Genomic DNA, 23,561 nt, shown 5'->3' with positions numbered 1-23,561 from the left:
TCCAAGTCCAAAGAAAAGAAAGACTAAATATATAATAACGTCTGTTGTATAGTTCTACGCAGAAACAGATGAATTTTCAATTGAATTCATGTGCCAAATGTTCCAGAAAACATTAATGTATGAGGATGTGTTTTAAAGTGATGTCAATCATCATTAAAGGTTTGGGCTCAAACATTCAGAAGTAAGACTGAAGTTTACATGATTGAAATACTTCTTCAAACCAATTTTGAGGGATATTGGCCACAATGGGGCATAATTTATGAGTTGCATTTTATATCCAGAGATATTCTGATATCCAAGGAAGCACAGGGTATTGTCCTGTGTGCGGAGAGAGAGAGAGAGAAAACACTTCATCTGCACAGTTGTGTTTTGCTAAGAAAACTTTAAAATTGAACATATTAACCTGGACAACCCAATTGTGTGGATCCTACTTTAACTAATTGCGTCCCTGCTTTCATTCAACTACCCTCTTCAACTGGCTTTATAATTCCAGGCATCAAGGCTGCTACTTTATAAACTGTAATACTCTATTTTTCAAGTTTATTGAGTCAAATGCCCTTGAAGATGCTTGAGATTCATATCGGTGTTCTCTATTATTAAATTGTTTTGTATTTTTCTGTGCTAATAATAAAAGGTACATATTTATTCAACATCAGCGGTCATGCAGTCAGCCATAGAGTATGAAGCTACATGTTTTATTCAAAATCCCTGTGGAAACCAGTGTGAGGATCATTTGGACTTGGAAGGTGCCTGCAGTTTTTCAGCTAATATGTTTGATTTCTCTTAACTGAAAGGATTTAACATTATTGAGTAATCAAAATATTTATGTAACAACATCTATATTTAAGTGCACCACTTGCAAGCCATACTACATATTTATTTTGTTTATATTATCAATCACCTATCCACAGCTCTTTAAACACAACATTTAACACATTTTGTCTATTAACCTGTCACATTACTGAGAAGATATTGTATAGGTAGGTTCAGTGCAAAATGCCTTTTTCAGTTCACACATTGCATATGCAGTGAAATCTTTATTGAAAAAAGTTTTTATAAAATATGAAAAGAATTATATTTCCCACAGCCATGTATGTTTTCATGCCATAAGATATCTGTAAACTATCATTATAATTTCTACTTGTCCCTGCTCATGGTAGTTTTAAGATTTCCAGGGATTTTTTTTAAATAGTATTCAGATAAGCTTGGTGTTTTGTTTCCGTCATATGAAAAGCAATCTTGAAATGATTCTCTTCAAAGTTTATATTATGGCACTTATCTACTGTAGAAGAAACACATGCTATACTTTGAATACAATACTTTCCTAATTCATATGAAAAATGCATACTCTATCCCTGAAAATGTGACAGTACATAAGAACCAGTAAGACGATTGTTAAAATTGAATGAAATACCATTGTCTGCATTGAATATGGTAAACTCACACAAAGTCTTACAGAGAAACTTAATAAGATATCTCTCAATAAGAAAATGCTCACAACATAATTCTATGCAATCTCGGCAGCTGAAACCATAGAAAATGCTGTCAACTAGTTTAAAATGACTAAAATCAAATTTTGGAGAAACCCACTTACTATCGCTCCTCACTGCTTCAATCTTTCCCCTGAATGTTCACCTGAGCTACGTTCTGCTAATAAACTGAAACACAACATGCAATTCTCTCTACTTGACCTGAAAGCTTTATGTTTCAGAGTTGTCAAAACAATGTGCTATTGCTACAAGAAATTATCTTGTTGCTATTGCATATACATTTTTCAATTTGTTCCTCTATGTCTGTGGATTCCAGGTTTGGGCAAATACAAATTTAATTTGCTGCCATGCTTTCAAATCTGCCTTATTTGATCAAGTATTTCTCCATAGCTTCAAGTGAACATCTCCTTTAAATGCATACAAAATATTTGTATAAAAGGCTGCTTAAAAACCAATCCATATAATGGTACTATGCAAAGGAGCAACATATTGGGATGTATTTGAGAAAACAGTACAGTGACCAAGGGTTTTTTAATAGTCAGTTACAGTATATTTTAGGTAACATTAACATGGAGTGGTCATAGAAAATAAAAAAAATAACGTAAAAGTTGGGCACTGATCAGGGCCGGCTCTAGACCCCAGCACGCCAAGCGCGTGCTTGGGGCGGCGTGCCACGGGAGGGCGGCAGGCAGCTCCGGTGGACCTCCCGCAGGCATGCCTGCGGAGGGTCCGCTGGTTCCGCAGCTCCGGTGGAGCATCTGCAGGCGTGCCTGCGAGAGGTCCACCGGAGCCGCGGGACCAGCAGACCCTCCACAGGCACGTCTGCAGGAGGTCCACTGGAGCCGCGGGACCAGCGACCGCCAGAGCGCCCCCCGCAGCGTGCCGCCCTGCTTGGGGTGGCGCAATTCCTAGAGCTGCCCCTGGCACTGATACTCTGAAAAGCCATTTTCAAATTACTTTACCCCCAATTTCTTATAACAATATTTAATATCATATGAATTTATATTTATTTGGTGGACACTTTGGCTCTAGATTTAATCTTTTGACTCCTAATATAGGAGCTGATCATTAGTGTGATGTATAAGAGGAGATAATGTCATAATTCAAATTTCTGAAAGAAAAATTCACATTATATCAGGGCATGTTTTTTGGGGAAGAAAATGCATTTCTTTGTGTCATCACAAACTACATCAGTGTTCACGTTGCACTCCCTGTCAGTACCCAGCCCAGACCGGGGGAAGATAATGATCCAATCAGTGGACCAAATTTGGTGATGAATCCTGGTCACATGCCACCTGAGGCACGTTGTGCACTATGCTTAATTATGAAATAAGAAAGGCAGACTGGGGATAGGAAATAGAATACAAAAACCTCCACGCCTCTGAGGGGCTAATCGGCTTATGCAAGATGCTAAGCACTCTCATTCCCACTGACCAGGCCAAAAATGCATCAAACTCACTGACAGTAAGGGGATGTCTACCCTGGAACTGCAGGTGTACTTTTCAGCTTGGGTAGACATATCTCTGCTAGTTCTGACCAAGCATCCATACTAAAAATAGCAATGTAGCTATGGCGGCATGGGTGAAGGAGTGGGCTAGCTTCCCTGAGTATGTACAGAGGGTTTCAGATAGGATTGCACGTGGAGAGGAAGAAAAAAACGGTTACCTACCTTTTCATAACTGTTGTTCTTTGAGATGTGTTGTTCACGTCCATTACACATTAGGTGTGTGTGCGCCACGTGCACGGACGTTGGAGACTTTTTCCCTTAGCGGCCCCCATCAGGCCAGCAGGGGGGCTCTGCCAGAGGAGCACCCCGCGCTGGTGCATATATACCCCTCCGAAGGAGGGTGGGAAGTGTAATGGACGTGAACAACACATCTCGAAGAACAACAGATACGAAAAGGTAGGTAACCGTTTTTTTCTTCTTCGAGTGATTGTTCACGTCCATTACACATTAGGTGACTCACAAGCTTACCACAGGAGGAGGGTAGGAGTCAAGGAACAATTGATTGGAGCACAGCCCTGCTAACTGCCATGTCCTCTCTGGCCTGATGATGGACCGCATAGTGGGCTGTGAATGTGTGCACCGACAACCAGGTGGCTGCTTTACAGATCTCCTGCAGTGGAACCTGCACCAGGAACGCCGTTGAGGATGCTTGAGCCCTGGTCGAGTGAGCAGTGATTGTCGGGGCTGGCACCTTGGCGAGCTCGTAACATGTGCGGATGCAATCCACGATCCATGATGCTATCCGCTGTGCCGACACAGGGAGACCTTTCATTCTCTCTGCGAAGGCGACGAACAACTGTGTTGACTTGCGGAAAAGGTCTAGTTTGCTCCAGGTAGAACTCCAAGGCCCTACGGACATCTAGAGTATGCAGGCTGCGGTGACTCGGGTCCGTGTGTGGTTTGGGAAAGAATATTGGCAAACAAATGTCCTGTCCCATGTGAAATAGTGAAACTATCATAGGGAGGAATTTAGGGTGTGGCCTAAGCTGCACCTTGTCTTTATAAAAAACTGTATACGGGGGTTCCGAAGTGAGGGCCCTCAGTTCTGACACCCACCTTGCAGACGTAATGGCCACCAAAAACGCCACCTTCCAGGCTAGGTGCTTGAAGGAGCAAGAGGCTAGGGGCTCGAAAGGGGGTCCCATGAGCTTAGTCAGGACCAGGTTAAGTTCCATGGAGGAACTGGCAGGTGTGAATAGGGAAACACCCTCTCCAGCCCCTTGAGGAACTGGGCTACTATGGGGTTGGAAAACACAGAATGCCCAGATCCCCCCCGGGTGGAATGCCGAAATGGCAGCCAGATGTACTCTAATCGAGGAGGAGGCAAGTCCTTGATGTTTGAGGTCCAGCAGGTATTCCAGTATGACTGGGACAGAGGTCTGAATGAGCTTTGGTTCACACCAGCAGGCAAAACTTCTTCCACTTGGTGAGGTATGTCGTCCTAGTGGAAAGCTTCCTACTACTGAGAAGAATTTGACGAACCTGAAAGGAGCACTGACTCTCCACAGCGTTCAACCACAGAGATTCCATGCCATGAGATGCAGAGATTGCAAGTTCGGGTGGAGCAGGCATCCGCTGTCCTGCATGATGAGATTTCAGTGCAGGGGCAGGGCAATTTGGGCGGCCACTGTCAGTTCCAGCAAGGTCATAAACCAATGCTGGCGTGGCCAAGCTGGTGCAATGAGAATCATCACCGCTTTGTCCCTGTGGACCTTGAAGAGGACTCTGTGAATGAGCGGGAGTGGTGCGAAGGTGTACTTCAGGCTCCCACCCCACGGAATCGCGAATGCATCTGCCACCGAGCCCGGGCTGTGATTTTGGAAAGAACAAAACTGAGGGTACTGGCTGTTGTCCTTGGTGGCAAAGAGGTCCATTTGGGGAAATCCCCACCTCCGTAAGATCAATTGCAGGACATCCGATCTCATCGTCCATTCGTGCATTTGATATGACCTGCTGAGGCGGTCTGCCAGCTTGTTCCGTTCCCCTGGAAGGTTTGACGCTACTCGTTGCACTGAGCAGGTTATACAAAAGTCCCACAGGAGAAGCGCCTTGTGGCAGAGGAGAGGAACGGGCCTCACCCTGCTTGTTTATGTAAAACATGGCGGTAATGTTGTCAGTCAGAACCGTCATGCTGTACCCTTCTAAAGTAGTGTGAAAGGTCTGGCAGGCTAGGCGAACCACCCTGAGCTCCTTTACATTGATGTGGAGTGACATTTCGTCCCTGGACCACAAGCCCTGCATCCGCAGGTCTCTCAAGTGTGCTCCCCAGCCAAGGTCTGATGCGTCTGTTAGTAGCAGCAGGGTGGGTTGCGGTGCAGCGAAGGGGATCCCTTCGCAAACTACCTGCCGATTGAGCCACCAGCGCAGGCAGTTCAAGACTTGGGCCGGGATTGTCACTACAAGGTCCAAGGGGTCTCTGCCGGGGCAATACACCTGGGCTAGCCACAACTGCAAAGTTCTGAGACTCAGTTGAGCATGTCTGACCACGTGAGTGCACGCTGCTATATGCCCTAGGAACTGCAGGCAGCATCTGGCTGTGGTAGTGGGAAACCTCTGCATTGAGACTATGGCTCACTGGATGGCCAGGAACCTGGATTCTGGGAGGCTCACTCGCACCTGTACTGAGTCCAAGACTGCCCCAATGAAGTCTAGCCTTTGCGTCGGTATCAGGGAGGACTAGGAGACCATTGTCCAGTGCCATCGTCACATGGGAACGGACCTCCTCCTTGGACCGGCCCATGAGGAGCCAATTGTCTAAGTATGGAAACACCCACATTTTCCTTTTTCGGAGAAAGGCTGCTACCACTGACATACATTTTGTGAATACACGCGGGGCCGTCGCCAGGCCAAAAGGTAGGACTATAAACTGGTAATGGTGCTAGTTTATGGTGAACCGTAGGAAATGCTGGTGCGTGGAATGAATGGCAACATGAAGGTATGCATTTTTCATATCGAGGGCAGCGTACCAAACCATGCGGAAGTGGGCCTTGACTAAGAATTTGTTGAGTCTGCGTAGGTCTAAAAATGGGTTGAAGACCCCCCTTTGCCTTGGGGATAAGGAAATAGCGGGAGTAAAACCCTTTCCCCTTAAGTCCCAAGGGACCTCCTTCACAGCCCCCACCTTGAGAAGGGCCCGAACCTCCTGCATCAGGAGTTGCTCGTGAAAAGGGTCCATGAAGAGGGATGGGGAATGGGGGTGGGAGGGAGGAGACGAGGAGAACTGAAGTGTGTATCCCACCTCTACCATGCATAGGACCCAATGGTCCAATGTTATATAGGACCATGCAGGGTGGAAGTGGGACAAGCGGTTCAGGAAACAGAGGGAAGGATCCTGTAAGTGGTTTGGTGCGCTGTCCTCAAGCGCACCTTCAAAACCCCTGCTTGTTGCTGGGTTGCGGTTTGCCCTGGCCGTGGCCCTGGCCCTGGTTAGGCGTGTTGTTCTGCCTAAGCCTGTTGTCTCTGCCCCTTTTGCGGTAAGGCTCCTGTCTGGAGCGAGGATGGCATTGCTTTTGCTGCCGCGGTTGGGGCTTGAAGGATTTCCTCTGTGTCGCCAGCATGTGCATCTCCAATGACTTAAGGGTTGCCCAGGAATCCTTAAGGCTGTGCAGCCTGGCATTAGTTTGGTCTGAGAATAGGACAGACTCTTCGAACGGGAGGTCTTGGAGGGTATTTTGGACATCTGATGGAAGGCCTGAAGCCTGCAGCCACGCCGAGCTTCTCATCACCACTCCCGATGCAATCATTCTGGCTGCTGCATCACCTGAGTCAAGGCAGGCCTGCAGAGAGGTCTTGGCTACCGCTTTTCCGTTGTCCATGAGGGCTGTGAACTCAGGAGTAAAGGAGTCCTTAAATTTGGAGACTGCTGCCCAGGAATTGAAATTGTGTCTATTCAGGATCACTTGTTGATTCACGATCCTCAATTGGAGGCCCCCAGTGGAATAGACCTTCCTGCCAAATAGGTCTAGGAGCTTTGCCTCTTTGGCTTTAGGGGCCAGAGCTTGCTGCCCATGTCGTTCCCGTTCGTTGACTGCAGAGACAACCTGTGAACAGGGTGTCGGATGACAGAAGAGGAAGTCATAACCTTTGGAAGGGGCAAAGTACTTCCTCTCTACACCCTTTGCTGTTGGGGCACTGGAGGCTGGCATCCGCCAGACTGTCTTATAATTATATTGGATTGTTTTTATGAGCGAGAGTGCGATTCTGGAGGGGCCTTCAGGGCTTAGGATATCCACCATGGGATCCTCCTGCTCTACCGTCTCCTCCACCTGCAGGCCCAAATTCTGGGCTACCCTGCGGAGCAACTCTTGATGTGCCCTATGGTCGACCGGGGGAGGCCCTGATACCACGTGCCCGCCATGGCTTCAAGGACGAAGAGGTTAGGGCTTTCTGCGCCTCGTCCTCTAACCCTTCCTGCGTCTCTTTGCAGGTTTGGGGCTCCTCTGGGGCCTGTCCGACTGAGCATGTTTGAGACGGCACCAGGCTCGGTGCCGTTTCCGCTCTCCTGTGTTCCAGGGTGTCTGGTGGCCTGGAAACCGTGGCCTCCTTTTGTGTGGAGGGGCATCCATGCGGGAAGCGGGACCACTACCCCGAGTAGCTGGACCTCAAGGTTCTGGAGGGAGGGGCCTTGCTGTTGGTGATAGGTCCATGGTGTCCAGAAGGGCCACTGCCCTGGCGGGCCCCACTGTGGGTGCCAGGGGGTTTGGTGATCTCTGCTGGCTGGTGGCCTGCGGGTATACCTGGAGCGGCCCGAGTCCACCTCAGATTTCACAGACTGTGACCTCGAAGGCCATGGCGGTGCCATGGAACGGTGCCATTCAGGAGCTCTGGAATGGTGTCTCGTCGATTGGGACTGGGATCAGTGCCTTGTCAACTGGGAATGGGAATGGTGACGGTATTCCCGGGACCAGGAATGACGGCTAGTGGCCGGGCCCGGGGACCACAGCCTTGCAATGCCTCGGTGCCAGCCCTGAGATGGTGTCAGGGATCACTGCTCCAGCGGGACTGGTGCCGAGTGCTGGCTGAGGTCCGATGCCCTTGAGGCCCGCTGAGTCAGGGGGAGCTGAGAGTCCACCAAGGCTGAGCTCGACCAGGACTGACGCCGGGAGCGGTGCCGGGATGGTGACCTTGACGGGCACACCATTGCTGGTTTGCCTCTAGACGGCAGTCTTGGTGACGGTGCCAGATGCTTCTCCTTGGCAGGGAGGGGGCTCATCGCGGACAATTCAATGAGGTCCTTTGCCGCCTCAAAGGCGTCCGGCGTGGAGGGCTGTTCTAGGAGCTCCTCCAGCCCTGCCTCCTCACTTGAGCCACTTAGCCTGGGGCTCGACGGGCCTTTCGGCGCCGGAGCCACCAGTGCCGGGGCCTATCCTGGGGCAACACTGCCCTTTTGTGCCCTCAATTCCTTCGTCAGCACCGCCTTCTTATGCGGGGAGCACCCTCGGGTCTTAGGCTGGCCCTTCGACCGGGTCGGTGCAGTTAAACAGTTCTGGGGCTGGTCTTGCTGTCTCGGTGCGGCAAGCCACCGGTGCCAGATCACAAACTGACGCCGGGGCACGCCGCACTGAGGATGTCGGTGCCGCGGTCGGATGATCCGAAGCCGAGGGTTGCAATGCAGCCTCCATGAGCAGCTGTCTAAGGCAAAAGTCTCTTTCTTTTTTGGTCCTCGACTTAAAGGAATTAGAGATTTTGCAGTGCTCCGTCTGATGCGATTCCCCTAGGCAACGGAGACATAAGTCGTGGGGATCACTAATAGGCACAGGCTTGTGGCATGTGCCACAAGCCTTGAAGCCTTGGGCCTGCAGCATGCCCCGCAGCCCAGGGCTGGTGTTGGAAAAGCTTCCAAACACCTAAACAAAGGAAGCTTAACTATCCACTAACGATAACTGTTAACTACTGCTAACTATTAAGAACTGATCACTGCTAAAAGCTAACAACAATGCTAAGGGACACTCTCAGGTGAGAGATAAAAGCTGTTCCAACGCATCACAGATGGTAAAAAGGAACTGAGGGAGGGTCGGGTCAGCAGGAGTATATATGCACCAGCGCAGGGCGCTGCTCTGGCGGGGTCCCCCTGCCGACTCAACGGGGGCCGCTAACATGGGTGGCAAGTTTGTAGAAATTTTGGTGGTGCCCAGAACCCGCCCCCAACTCTGCCCCCACCTGCCTAAGGCTCTGGGAGAGGGCTTGGTGGGGGGAGGTCTGGGGTGCAGATCCTGGGCTGGGGATTAGGGTGCAGGAGGGGTGCAGGCTTTGGGATAGAGTTTGGGTGCTGGGTGCAGGATCCGGGCTGGGGCCGGGGTGGGTGTGCAGGAGAGGGTGAGGGGTGCAGGCTTTGGAACTGGGGTTTGGGGGTGGGAAGGGGTGTGGGAAGGGGGGGGTGCACCCTCTGGGAGGGAGTTTGGGGATAGGAGGGATTGCAGGGGTGAGGGCTGTGGGGCTTAGGATGAGGGATTCATATGCAGGAGGGGGCTCAGGGCTGGGGCTGAGGATTAGGGTGCAGGGGTTGAGGGCTCTGGCTGGTGCTGAAGGGTTCATGATGCAGGAGGGGGCTCAGGGCAGAGGGTTGGGGTGTGGGGTGAGGGCTGTGGGACTGAGGATGAGGGGTTCATGATGCTCAGGGCTGGGGCTGAGGATTAGGGTGTGGGGGGATGAGGGCTCTGGCTGGGGATGAGGGGTTTGGGGCATTGGAGAGGCTCAGGGCTAGGGCAGAAGGGCAGGGTAAGGGCAGCCTGCCTTGCCATTAGTGGAGGGCAGGCACTAGGACCCTGGGGCAGCAGACAGCAGTTCTGCCTGGAGCCGCTCTACTCTGGCAGCACGAGCAGGCAGGGGAGAGGCGCACGGTGCTTTTTGTCAGGCAGGGATGCGGCGTGGCGGGGGCGGGACACGCGGGGGGAGGGGTGGCAGGCGGGGGCTGGGACCTGCTCCAGGCAGGGACGCGGCGGGGCGGGGGTGGGAGGCCCGCAGGGGCCAGGGCCCGATCCAGGCAGGGCTGGGGGAGAGACCCAGCTCCAAATATTGCTGAAGCAGGGCACCCGGCCCTGAATATTCCTGGAGCCCGAGCACCGCAAATGTATATAACCTGCCGCCTATGGTCGCTAAGGGAAAAAGTCTACAATGTCCATGCACGCGGCACATACACACTTAATGTGTAATGGAAGTGAACAATCACTAAAAGAACTGCTATTTTTAGCATGCTAGCTTAGTCAGAGCTAGCAGGGATAAGTCTACCCAAGCTGGAAATGACACCACCAACTACAGAGTAGACATACCCTTAGATGTTTCAACTTCCAATCAGTAAGCCAAAGGTATATGGTGTTTCTGTGAAAAACACCCTCACAGCCTTCTAGGTAAAAGCCCTTACACTAATCAATTATATCTGGGGAAATGGGAAAATCTTTTTTTTTTTCCTTCATATTCCATTACAGCATATCCGTCAACCATTAGTACTACAGGATTGTGATGCTTGTATCATAGCTTATCAGGAAAGCCTGGTATCACAAGTGAGAGAAATCTTCCTGCTGAATAAAAACGTGCATGGTATTGGAGTGGGACTCAGGATTCAAGTCAAAAGTATTCAGATCCTTTCAACTTTAGGTGCTGGTTGTAATCCAGTCCAAGTGAGTAGTTACTGAAAGTCCTTGAAGTCTGATGGTCCATACGAAATGTGTTGGTAGATGCAGTCAAGTTCCTACAGTACAGTTGTACAATGCCACAATTGCAAAAGCTGTCTCAGCAGAGAGTTTAATGGACATAGCAACTGAATTTCATTTTCTTCAGCTGAAGTGCTCCCTTCACCTTTGGATGGGAGTATAAAGATTGTTGGGGTGCTTGTGCTGTGAAGAAACAGAGCATTTCATTCTGCAAGACTGAATCCAACATGTTGTAGGCACCAACTTCACTTTTAGAAGTCTTTTAATACACAGTTTGAAAAAAAAACTCAGCACACTGAATTATCCTAGCTGTTCACTGCACCACTAAGATATTGTTTGATTTCATTAACTGAACACATTCACAGTTTGCTCACTATAAAGAGACCCACAAATTGTCAATACAACAACTGAAAAGGGTCCTAATTAGTAAAACAATATAGAAAGTAAAACAGCTGGAATGGCGTTTTTTTCTTTTTAAATCCCTGCATGAATGAAACGACATATAAAGTTCAATAAAGTGGTAGATAAAATGGAGCAAATATATCTACGCTGATTAGAGAAAGAGAATAAATTCATCACACACCTCTTAAAAAAATTAACTTTTTCACAAAAGTTGGCTACTTCAAATTATACTAATATTATTGACTAGCTTTTACATAATGACATTAAAAGTTGAAGTAGGGCCTAGAGAGAGCCTTTCATATGTTGCTATAGGAGAGTTTATACATTGCACCTGTATGTGTCAAAAGCTCATTGTTCACTATAACAGCCACACCCCTTTCAAATATGAATATATTTTAGGTACACAATTCTTACAATTACAGAAAAACTAAAATGTAATCAGATTTTTGCTGAATGCATCCATTCCTTATTTTCAGAACATAAGAACCAGTACCATTCAAATAGACTAAAATCCCTAAATTCTCAGCATGCATCTAAGTAATCTGATTTGGAAGTTTGATTTAAATCATTTTTATACCTGCAAAGGCAAATTCAAAATGGAAATTGTGCTTAATACCCAGGTGTAGTAGTGATATATATTGATTATACATGCTTCAGTTTGATGAATGCTGCTAATAAAAATATGAAGTACCATAAAAATAAGTCAAAAAGAGGAAAATAGGCATTGAAGAACTAAGTTTTTAAAGGTCAAAGATTAATTACTAAGAAAGCAGGTCATTAAGCTTTAAGAACCCAAGAGGGTGTACCAACAGAAACTGCTTACTCTTGTGCTTTGGGATAGAACACACATGAGTAAGAGGCATAGCTAGAGAAGTTTAGAAATTACAATATAATAAAAGACAGAATAACTACCTTTAATTAAAATTAAGGAAATTAGTATTCTAATTAACAAGGGTTCATACAATTAAAAAAAACAGTCCTTAACTAAATTAATATGATTTCCTATTAAATGCTTTGAATAAGCATAACAAAAATATAGAACATAAGTCCTCTCACTTTTATTTCTCTTCCCACAAAAAATTGTGTGTATCATCCTCAAATATTTACTCTCGGTATTAGATTCCCTTTCATATGATGATGTTAATTACAAAATCAAAAGTGTAAAATTGTGTCGGAAAAATAGATCATTATAGTGAAGATATTGGGCTTTAACATATTATCAAAGATTGATATGGATTAGTGGTTATATAGTTACATTAAAACAAAGAATCATGGTAAACGGTTCAAGAATAAACAGGCAGTAATCTGTGATGCCTCTTGCTGTTGAAATACAGGAATAGATATTGTTTGTGAAAACTAAATTGAGGTACTGTACTACAGTATGCTGTAAAAAAAGTCAAAATCATAAGGCTCACTGATTGGAGAAGCTCTGGAAATGATAACACAAGTCAAAGAACTGAAATAAGTAATGTACAAGTCTGCTTTACAGTGTCTTTTGTCCAGCTAACAGAGTTATTACAATATATTACAAGGTAGACAGAAATTAGAAGGAACTGTAAAAAGGGATTTACAGTATGACCCGCAAGCAGTTTAAGAGAAAGATAGTGATTTACTGATAATATTTCTAGGGAGAGTAGCCTGTTTTGAACGGGTGGCCCAGATTAGTAGCTAGCCTGCATCTATTTATATTTTATGTTTAGCAGAAAATACATTTAAAATAAAAATGGATTGTCAAATGAGATTAAAGCATTTCCCTAGAACATATACACTCTTTGAAGAAGAACTGAGAAATGCTTTTAAATTATGCAGACTTGTTCACTGATTTCTTTTTGGAAAAAAAATAAAAATGTGTTTGCATTTATAGCTAGCTGAATTAAAAGGTTAATACATTTATTAACTGACAATGAATGTGTCACAGAAGAGCCCTATTTTAGTTCCTCAGGTGAACAGATTTTGCTGCAAAAAATCAGAACAATGCTGAATGTAAAAGGACTAGAATAAGTGCATATTAAGATATTTCTGCATTTATACCTGTCAGTCATCACAGACTTCAAAGGCTAAGAAATATTGTTACAACTACTACACACACACACACAGGTCAAGTAGCATAATTTGAAGTTTGAAATCACACTAAGATTAGCTCATTTTTTATAAAGAAAGCAAATTCTGTACATCCACAAGTGATGCAGCATTCATTTTATGACTGAAGCACACAGTGAATCACAGAGATACAATTGTAACATTTTCTTAAGGCAACGAAAAGCAAGCAGTGCACTACCAAACACCCTCAAAACCCTGAAAATAAAATTGCAGCTTAACGTTAATGAACCAGTTCATTTAAACTCCCATTGGTAATGCAACCACATGTAATGTACACTAGCTGTGCTAGGCTAGCCTGCAGTATAGGCACCTTTACATATTACAAAATATGCTGTTACTGTAGGCTAAAATCTATAGTCCCAAAGTCAATTTATTAATAAAAGATTGACATGGAGAGAGACACTACCTACCCACAAATACATCATCATCTTGAAAGAGAAATCAAGGGATCTGTCAGCAAAGAGAAGTCTCCTTACTTCACCAAGTATGTCTGGAAGGAAAACTGAAACCAGTGGGTAGAAAATCTTGCCTTTTTCTGTCAAGTCCTCACAGTTCTCTTCTTTTCTTAAACAAGATATTTTTTGTTTGTTTATGAGAATAGCATTCGTTCAGTGGCTCTTTCTGCGTGTGAAGTGACTTGCTTCAGGCTGTCTTTTTTTCTTCCCTTTTTCTCCCTAACTCTGTCTGTCCTTTCTTTACTGTCAGGCTTGCTTAGGTAACAATTCTTGGTGTGTCTGTTTAATGAGCAGGTCCGTGCACTAAAGGCAGCCACCTACAGTGGTAAAAGCGGAAAAATAAATAAAGAAATAAAGAAATAAATGGGGATACACCACTTCCTGATAGCTGCTATGGGATTTACAGAAGCCCCCTCAGTAGGAATTTATAGGAAGATTTCTAAGACGTCTTGACGGGAAAAAAAAATCATCAGTGTAAAGCAGGTGACTCCAGTGGCACTTAAGCCATTACATTTCCTTGCTAAAGGACCCAGTTCACAAATCCTGCACTTGAGAATTTTTTAACTCAAAGCAGAGCTCCCATGGAAAAGAAAGGAGCATGTACTGCACCCTGCTTCCCCTTTATCTCTTTAAATGTACTTCAGATAAAAGCAGCATCCAGTCAGGTCAAGGCCTTCCCCAATCTTATTACTCTAACACAAGAGTGTTCAACATACTTTTCTACAGCCATCTACTGACTTCACAGTGTTATTGCTGCTGCTGTTAGTCCTATTGGGAGATGATTGCCAGTACAGGGAACAGGGAAATACGGCAAGTAAATCAGAAGAAAGTTACAGTGTTTGTGCTAATTCGGTATATTTTTTCTTTTGTTTGTTTTTGCAGTAAAACCATATATACTTAAAACTCAAAATTAGGTCAGAGTTCTAATCATTAGGCTAGGTAGCACTGATAGTTATACCAGATTTGCTGGTTTTCTTATTTTTAAAAATTTGATAGGCACTGTATGTAAAATTAATGGTTATGCAAGGGTTTTTGTGGCTAAGACTTTTATAATATGATAAAGTAAAATATTTTAAAATCATCTTGCTTGGCTATATCTAATGCACAATTAATTTACTGAATCAATCAAGAGAATTCCTCTCTCAAAGACAATTTTCCAATGTAAAAGAGACAAGTCTTGGTGACTTTCTAGACTGTATTATTTATCATGAAAATCATCCCTGACCTTGTGAACTGGCACGACTACACACACTCTTACTATGCTATGTTTTGAATATTGATATAGATGTAAAAACATATAACTGCAATTTTTCACTGAGTATATCAGCTTATACAATATACATTACTGACTATAGATCAATGAATAAATAAGAGAGGGCAGGGACCAGCATAGTTATGAACATGAGAACAAACTGACCAGTCCTTTTTTTTTTTTGGTCTTTGGTTTTATCATCATCTTTGATCATAGACTGTACACTTAGTCTACATTCCAGTTAAGGCAGCACGTTTTTTGCAGTCCCTAGGCAATTTACATACTCACTCTAACCATACAAGGTAAAATGTCACCTAAATAATTAAAATGCATTAGCTAAATTGCAGAATCATTCACTGCACCAGGGCAGGTGGCAAATGGATAGGCACCTGCTGAAACAGTCTATAACAAGGCTCATCAAGAGACATAATAGCAAAGCAGGATTGGGAGAGCAAACTAAAATCCATACCATTAAACAAACAGTAATCAGGAGAGTCTTAAAGGCTTCTATCTAGCAGCAGTAAAAAAATACTTCTGTACCACTAGCACATAAAAATTGACTTCATTTTGGAAAATATAAAATAACTTATTTGCATAATAATTTGTTTATGTATATATATATTGTATATATATATATATCAATACACACACGCATATATTTTAATGGCTGATTGATAAATTATGTAATGGAAGAAGGCTTTTATTAATTTTTACTGAGAACAAAATAAAAACATATACTTATTTATTAGTAAAATGGCAAATTTTACAGCAAAGTGGCAAGAAAGCATTGGTGTACTCTCAAATAACTTTGGTCTAATTTTGGCCAAGAGCAGCTCAGAAAGGGCTTTGTGGCCAAAATAATCCCTCCTGAACTTTAATGTTCACCGCAATATTGTTTGATTTACATCGATGCTGTCCTCTTTCTTTGTTCTAACACTTTGGAAATTTCAGTTCCTCCTGTTTTTATGGAAACTTTTAGGTCCAACAAAACTGACACTAACAGAAACAGAAGGATCGATACAGACTTATATCCAGATGAGGTTCTGGTCTTCCATGCATAATCAAAGAGTATTTTGTAAAGCACAAACATTTGATTTTAGATTCTCCCTCAACATTTTTGTGTGAATGAAAGCACCAAACATTTAAATAAAAACCTTTCTGTATATACACCAAACCAAAGTATTTAGAATGGAGTGTGGCTAGAGTAGGGAAACGTCATTCCAAAAGGTAGGATCCTGCTCCCATTCAAGGCAGCAACAAACCTCAAATAGATTCCTCTCCAATGGGAGCAGGACTGCATCCATTTTTGTGCAGGGGAAAAAAAAATCAAAATCTCCAGCTGATCCAATTGACAGCATTCAACAACGTAACAGGCCCAACTTGTTCACCTTTATGCCATATTCTTCTCTTCATTTTTCTACTATATAGTGCTTGGCATTTTGTATTAATTTACATCAGGATGAATTACATTATGTTGGTTAAGCTGAAAATACATTTTCTGATGATCTATTTGTGCATCTAACACTTTTTGATCTAGGCACCTTGAGAGTGCATATAAGGTTTCAGACGTTTCAAAGGGTGGTTAAAGATTTTATTAATATGAGAAATGTGTGCACAGCTATTGCCTATGAATCATTTTACATCAAAATTACCCTGTTTTTGAGCAGAAAGACTACATAGACAGCATATAAAACTGTAGTGAACTGTGCCCCAAGGCTGTGTCAACTAATTATTTTTGTATTTGAAATTCTGTTCATTATTAAATTGATTACTCAATCAATTCTTCACATCTTATTCCCTGAAACAAGTTGAATGACATTTTCTACTGCTGCTACCCACAACCACACATTTGAAAGATTTTCTTCTTCTTCTTAAGTATCTTATAGGCTGGATTGTGCCTAGCTTATGCTCAGGTAGGGAAGAGATGGGTGTAAGTAAGAAGAGGGCAAAGGCATCCTTCATTATTTCTTGTGCCTATGTGCATGGGTCAAGCAAAATCCCACTCTCTAAGCACAGTATTGGCAGTCTAATACTGCCAGTGGTTCTAGAAAATGAACAGGAGTGTGAAGGTCCCAGTCCAGCTTCTGCTGCACTGCACAACAGATCTGACCGGGAGCCAGTCCAAAGCTCGTTCAAGTCAACGCAAGTCTTCCCATTTATTTCAATGGGTGTGTAAAGAACTGAGAAATATTTGCACGTAGACCTGAGAAATATTTGCATTATTTTTAATAAATATAATATGCCCTTTTTGCATTGGGGTGATATTAACCTGCCCGGATGCACAGAATTAGATCAAACGGTGTTGTTAAAAGAAACCAGGCAGAAAAGTTAAAATAATAGTCTAGATAAGGATCATCTTCTCAAACATAATAGCTAGGTTTATAGCTGTGAAGAGGGACTCCTCAGCCTCAACCCTGGCTATAAGGTTTTTTTGATCTCTCTTCTCAGCCTGGGCTAAAGACATTGATCTATTAAAAGGTCCCCTGAGAAAGAGGGAGAGGGGAAGTGGTCAGTTCATCAACTAGTTTGCTAAAAATAGCAGTGTAGCCATGGCAGCACAGGCTAGCCACCTCAGTACAATCCTGCCTGGGACCCCTAGGTATGTACTTGGGTGTCTAGCCAATGCCAGTGCAGCTTCCCAACTGTATTTAGCAAGTTAGCTTTGAGTGTGCCTACACATGCTGTCCTGATTCCAGTGTAGATGTACCCAGAGAGAGAGATATCATGCTGCAGGCTGACCCAGAAACTGACTGAAAGAGAGGGGCTGCAGCAAGCAGACTACAGGACTTGGGCTGCAGGGCAGTTTCAATGCTGTGTAGACCTCCAGGCTTGGGGTGTAGCCTTGGCTCCCACAAAGTGAAGAGTTATCATCTTGAATGGTCTCTTAGAATATGTGCTAACTACTTATGCTAAACAATCTGTTCTACCTTTCATTCAGCTCTGACACTCCAAGTACCTTTCCCAGACCTGAAGAAGAGCTGTGTGTGGCTCAAAAGCTTGTCTCTCTCACCAACAGACGTTGGTCCAATAAAAGATATTACCTCACCCACTTTGTCTCTCATGTTTACTCAGTGACTTGAGTGGAATTCCAAGTGTGGGGAAGGCAATATGAATGAAGGTCACTCTTTTAAATCCACTTCTATAAGCACTGTGTATCTTCTTTTTGGCAAAATAAATCACTCCATTTTTGGAGAGGCTATTTTTCTTTGTGCTATTACTGTTCACGGGCTCCTGAGTGAGAGCTCTTGCAGGTGCCATATCCATTGGGCCTGCTAAGCAACATGGTTGGCAACCAAGGGGATGTAAGCTAGTTGGAGAGGGGGGTTGAATGCAGGACCCCATCACAAAGAGAAGTGGAGGCAGGGCAGCCTTCCCAGGGACTACGACAGGGTAGCGGCTCAAACACCTTTTGTGAGGGTGGGTGCATACAAAAGGCTTTTAAAAGGGTATAACACTGCTCATTTCCCCCAGCAGTACAAAAGGCATTTACTTTAAAGATGTTTATCTCTGGTACTAATTTAGGCACATTATCCTCAGGACCTAGGGTGACCAGACAGCAAATGTGAAAAATCAGGACAGGGGGTGGGGGGCAATAGGAGCCTATATAAGAAAAAGACCCCAAAACTGGGACTGTCCCTATAAAATTGGGACATCTGGTCACCTTATCAGGACCCCCTGGACTGGGATGGTGCCATCTCTGTACCAGTCCATACTGCAGGTTGTTTGTAACAGTTTCACCTTTGTTAACAACTGCTATAGAAAATATTTCCACTATGGAATAAAAATGGGCTACAGTATTGTTGAGACTAGGAGGAATATACGGGCTGCAGTGGAAATTACAGAACACAGTTATTTTTTAAATATTCATTAATCAAAATTACTTATCTCTGATCAGCATATTCTTACTAGGAGTTAAATGACGCAGGCTAAAAAAGAAAATGCCGATCTACAAGTTAGAGCTCCATTACATTATTAAAAGGACATAATTCATTTCCATACCTTGACATATTCATTAATGACTAAAAACCTGAAATAATATTGATGCTGCAAATTACAACATTGCAAACAAGAAAATGCAGAGTCTAGGCTACTACTCTAGATGGTGCTCTTTTAGGTACTGCAAGGGACTTAAAGATAAGCCACATTGCTACATATGATCATTCCCTGTATTACAGCAATACCTAGAGGCCACTGTCAGGACTGAGACCCCATTGTGCCATGTACTGTACAAATGCATAGTAAGACCTGGGGTGAAGAAAATGAAAAACTCCCACTGGGTTTCAGTGAGGCCAAGTTTTCAACCAAGATCTCTACCCTACAGAGCTTACAATACAATTTAAAAACATGACACTACAAGTAGGTTGAAGAAAGAATAGGAGGGAGAAGGAAGAGGGATCACAAAGGTAACACTGATAATGTGATGATCGGCTAAGCAGAGGTCTAACAACTCCCATCAGCCTGTCCTTACTCGCATCCCCTTTCTCTTGAACCAAGAAGCAGGTGGGCTCTGTTTGGAAAGTGGCAGCTACGCAGCATGCCAGCAGCTGCAGGGAAGCTGGCTGGAGAGACCACAAGGCTAGCCAGGAGCTGTAAAAGCTGGAGGCAGAAAAAACTCCTCAGGAACCATATTCAGAGCCACACATGCAACAGGCTGTGAGTGCTTGACAGTACATCTGGATGAAGGTCTGTGTGGAACTTATGATGGAGCAACAGCAGCAGCTGGGCAGGGAGTCAGGGCAGAAGTGCCCCAAAGAGAGACATTAACTGAGTCTAGCCTGGAAACCTGAAAGCACCTGCTTGCTTGGAACAGCCTGATCTACACTGGGGGAGAGGGGGTCGATCTAAGATACGCAACTTCAGCTAGGAGAATAGCGTAGCTGAAGTCGACATATCTTAGATCGACTTACCTCCTGTCCTCACCGCGCGGGATCGATGGCCACGGCTCCCCCATCGACTCCGCTTCCACCTCTTGCCCTGGTGGAGTTCCGGAGTCGACAAGGAGCACGTTCGGGGATCGATTTATCGTGTCTAGAAGAGACGCGATAAATTGATCCCCGATAGATTGATCGCTACCCGCCGATCCGGCGGGTAGTGTGGACATACCCAGAGACTGGACTGGAAAGGGTACCCCAGGCATTAGGCATGCAGAACCCTGATTCTCAAATGGACTACTCTAGGGGCCCAAACAAGAACCTCTATTGTTCACTTTGAACTGTAACTGTTTACACCTCTGTACCTAGAGTATGTGCAGCCCTTCCCTTTTCTGCCAGCCCTAGTAAAATAACCTCTCCTTTAGCAATGCATCTGCATGGCTGTTGGGACCCCCAGGGCTAACTAGGGTGACCAGATGGATATAGTTGTTTATATAAGACAAAGACCCTAATATTGGGATGGTCCCAATAACATCTGGACATCTGGTCATGCTGCACTAGCACCTACAAGACCTAGTTGACGCAGCACCCTACAGTGCTTGCCTCCAAGTCACAGTAGATCTGGCACACTACTGACACCGTAGTGGTTTGGTCTGAAGCAGCCCCAATAATTACAACAACATTGTGGTTGCAGTATGTACTGCAGTTAGGTGTGGTGAACCAGATCTAATACCAAAAAAACATGTGGAACTTTCACCCACAAATTGAACCTAACCTGACCCCTTTGGGGAATTAGAAATATTTTCATGCCTGTTTCATTACCACATGCCTTCATCCCTCCTCGTTTCATCCAACATAGATAATTAAAGAAAGAACTGTTGTGGAAAGGCTGCTGTTATATTTCCAACCCAGCTGAAAATCAGGAAGCACTAGAACTTGCAAGGAATTTCCAGACCAAACTATCTGGATAAATTCAGATAACTACACTCATGTTCGGTTGTTTATCTCAAGTGCTGAATATTTTAGGGTTCATATATGAATAGCTCCATAGGGAAAGACAGGAATATAGCAGAAGTCCTAAGTCCCTTGCTTAACTCACTTCGGATTCAAACAATGTTTTTGATTTAAACTTGACTACAGTGACATTTATCAAATCTCACTTTCATATACAGTTTTTTTACAGATTCGCCATTCACAGAGTTCTTTGGACATAACAGACGACAATAATCTGTCCTGTTTTCAGGTTACAAGCAGCTTCCATTGAAAAAAATCTTATTTTAGCATCCCTATAGCTTCTTTCTCCTGGAAAATTGTTTTCACTGGAAATTTGCCAGATTTATGAAGACTCAGAACATCTGTGTAACCTGAGGGAAAAAAATCAATCTGATAATTAGATATTACTCTGATTTTAAATATTGGGCCAGGATCCTTGATTCCAGATGAGCTGTAGTCAGCGAACAACCCAAAGGTGGAATGGAGAGAAAGGAACATGGCTGGAGAAGGAAGACAATTTTTGTGCTCCTCTGATCTTAGATGCAAAAAGATATTCAGAACATACCCATTATGCTGGAGGCATTAATGGCATTATGCCATCCAAGGATTTCCCCTCCATCAAGGAAATATCCAGTGAGTCAGCTTTCCATTTCCTGAGCGTAGAAGTGGCATAGAGACAATGGAACAAACTTGAGAGATCTGGCCCTTTGGGTTTTTGTGTAATGTTTTTCAGTCTCCTTCCATATCAAAGACAGTTTAATAGCTCTCCAACCATTCAAAATGTCCAGAGAGCAATCTCCTTGCAGATTCATGTTCCAGCTGTATTGAGGGGCAGGGGAGGAGGGAGGTATTGTATTAAACTAAGTCATTAATGGTTACTGTTGTGCATGGACTGGGGCCAAATCCTTGGCCCATTAGGTCAATGGCAGGTTATTTTTGCCTCTTACTTTAGCAGGAGCAAAATCAGCCACCATGTGTCCATGGTAGCTTCTATACTATGTAGTTTCAGCTTAGGAAAATAACACAACAACAAGTGACAGCTAAGAGAGTCTTGAGGTTATTGGTCTATGATCCTGGAGCTGTAAGAATTGGATCCTGATGCCAGCTCGGCTGACATGTGGAGTTTTCAATTCAATGAAGGGTGTAGATTTTGTATAGACGAGGATACACAACAGGAAAACCGGGTTCCCAAATCCCATTGCAAGGTGCAATGGAGCCAGAGAATGTACTGACTACATGGTTCATAACTAGGCAGAAAATAAAATGTTTACAATTTTCAAAAATTCCCTAATTCTGCTTCTTGTCTCCTTCCCTCTGGACAGTCAAAGCTCCAGGTGCCGTCTTCAAGTCTTCCTCTTGACTTCAGGAATTATAGTCATCCAGACAGCAAACAGAAACAATGCCATGTCTTTATAAGCAGCCACAAATGAGCAATACAGCTTGGATAATGAGCACTGGATATCTGCAGCAACTGTGTCTAAATCAATCTGATGAGTAAAAAACAAAACTCACCAACACTCTTGTTCAGTAAAATTAAATGAATGAATGAATTCAAGTCATTCACTATCTTCTTTCTGATAAACCTGAGCTAGAAAAGAAACTAAATTCATCCAAGAGATTGTACTGTTCTCCATTGGCCAATTCGATATAAAACGTCAGTTCAAATCCCTTATCACCAGTACTCCCAATAATTCAAGATGGACTATTCCCATCTTCATGGGAGAACATATTATCATACTCCAACAGGAATGAAACCAGTTACTGATTCCAATGTGATGTGTCATGTAATGCAGGAAGTCATCTGCTCCCAATAGTCCGCTCAGATTTGCTTTGGAACCAATTGTTTTCTAAGTGGTGGAGTCAATAGGCCAGCTCCCCAGTTAGCATAAATCAACATAACTCCATTGACATCAATGAATTACACCAGCTGAGAATCTAGCCTAATATTTTAAAACAGTTTTTAAGTCAGTGACATGGTCAGATGAGGTTGATTAAGAGCAATGGTAAAACAGAAATGGAAGCAAACAAAAAAAAACTGATCTGGTGTAATTTCGTTGTTTCTAGCCCCTCATAAAACTGCTAGCAAATCTGTGCTGAGGTTCAGGACATAATAGTTTTGAACTCCCCATCAGGCACACCAAATTTTCCATGTTCTAGTTAAATCAAAGCCTATTCACGTCTCCTTTTCATACATTCAGATGGGCCTTGTTTTGCCATCCTTTGAAAAAATATATAGGCATGTTTGACATTTACTTTTGGTGTAAATGAAATTATTTATGCATTACTCAAAGCTTAATCAGCTGGTAGCTTACATAGGTACATGGCCAAATTCTCTGCTGTATGTTTTGCACAAGACAGGTAGTATTAGGTGTGTGCAAGGTGGGTTCTAAGTGAATATAGGTAGCACAGTAAGCAATACAGTCATTGTGAATAAAATTCAAAACATTAGGGAGGGTCCTGGTCTGGAGATATGAAATAAAGCAAAACTATAAAAGTATGTGCAGCACAAAGAATGGGAAAAGCAGTGTGAAGGAGAATAGCCTAAGAAGCAGAGCAATGCTTTACACTCACTCGTAAGTTTCTTGTTTTATTTTCAGCATTCTGTTTGTTATTTAATTTTCCTTTTTGAAAATACACCCCCCATTTCCCTCTTCCCCAAAAGGTGGGAGTGATCCCAACAAAAAGCAACCTTTCTTAGTGTTTATCAACAGTTCTGCTTGGGAATTAGACAGGAACACAAGAAATTATGCATCTTCTAGTCCACCCAGGAAATACTGTTCAAATACCACAATACTAAGAAAACCTTTTGCAACATCATCAAGCTAATGCCATTACCTTTTGC

General features: G+C 43.8%; 1 protein-coding gene across 10 annotated transcripts in view; it reads right to left on the bottom strand.

The window, feature by feature from the left end:
• Window positions 1-23,561, bottom strand: part of RBFOX1 (RNA binding fox-1 homolog 1) — a 2,584,986-nt gene that overhangs the window by 562,128 nt on the left and 1,999,297 nt on the right. Inside the window, exon 1 of one of the 10 annotated variants that reach the window (XM_044979740.1) lies at window positions 13,559-13,592. The exons of the other annotated variants lie outside the window; for them this stretch is intronic. The gene's annotated coding sequence lies outside the window, so the exon portion shown is untranslated. Of the gene's footprint in view, window positions 1-13,558; window positions 13,593-23,561 lie in introns of those variants that run through there. 10 annotated transcript variants of the gene reach the window in all.

Source organism: Mauremys mutica, chromosome 11, assembly GCF_020497125.1.
Source record: "Mauremys mutica isolate MM-2020 ecotype Southern chromosome 11, ASM2049712v1, whole genome shotgun sequence".
Classification (NCBI taxonomy): domain Eukaryota; kingdom Metazoa; phylum Chordata; order Testudines; family Geoemydidae; genus Mauremys; species Mauremys mutica.
Note: the sequence above shows the minus strand (reverse complement) of the source record. Positions and strands in the feature narration are given on the sequence as shown.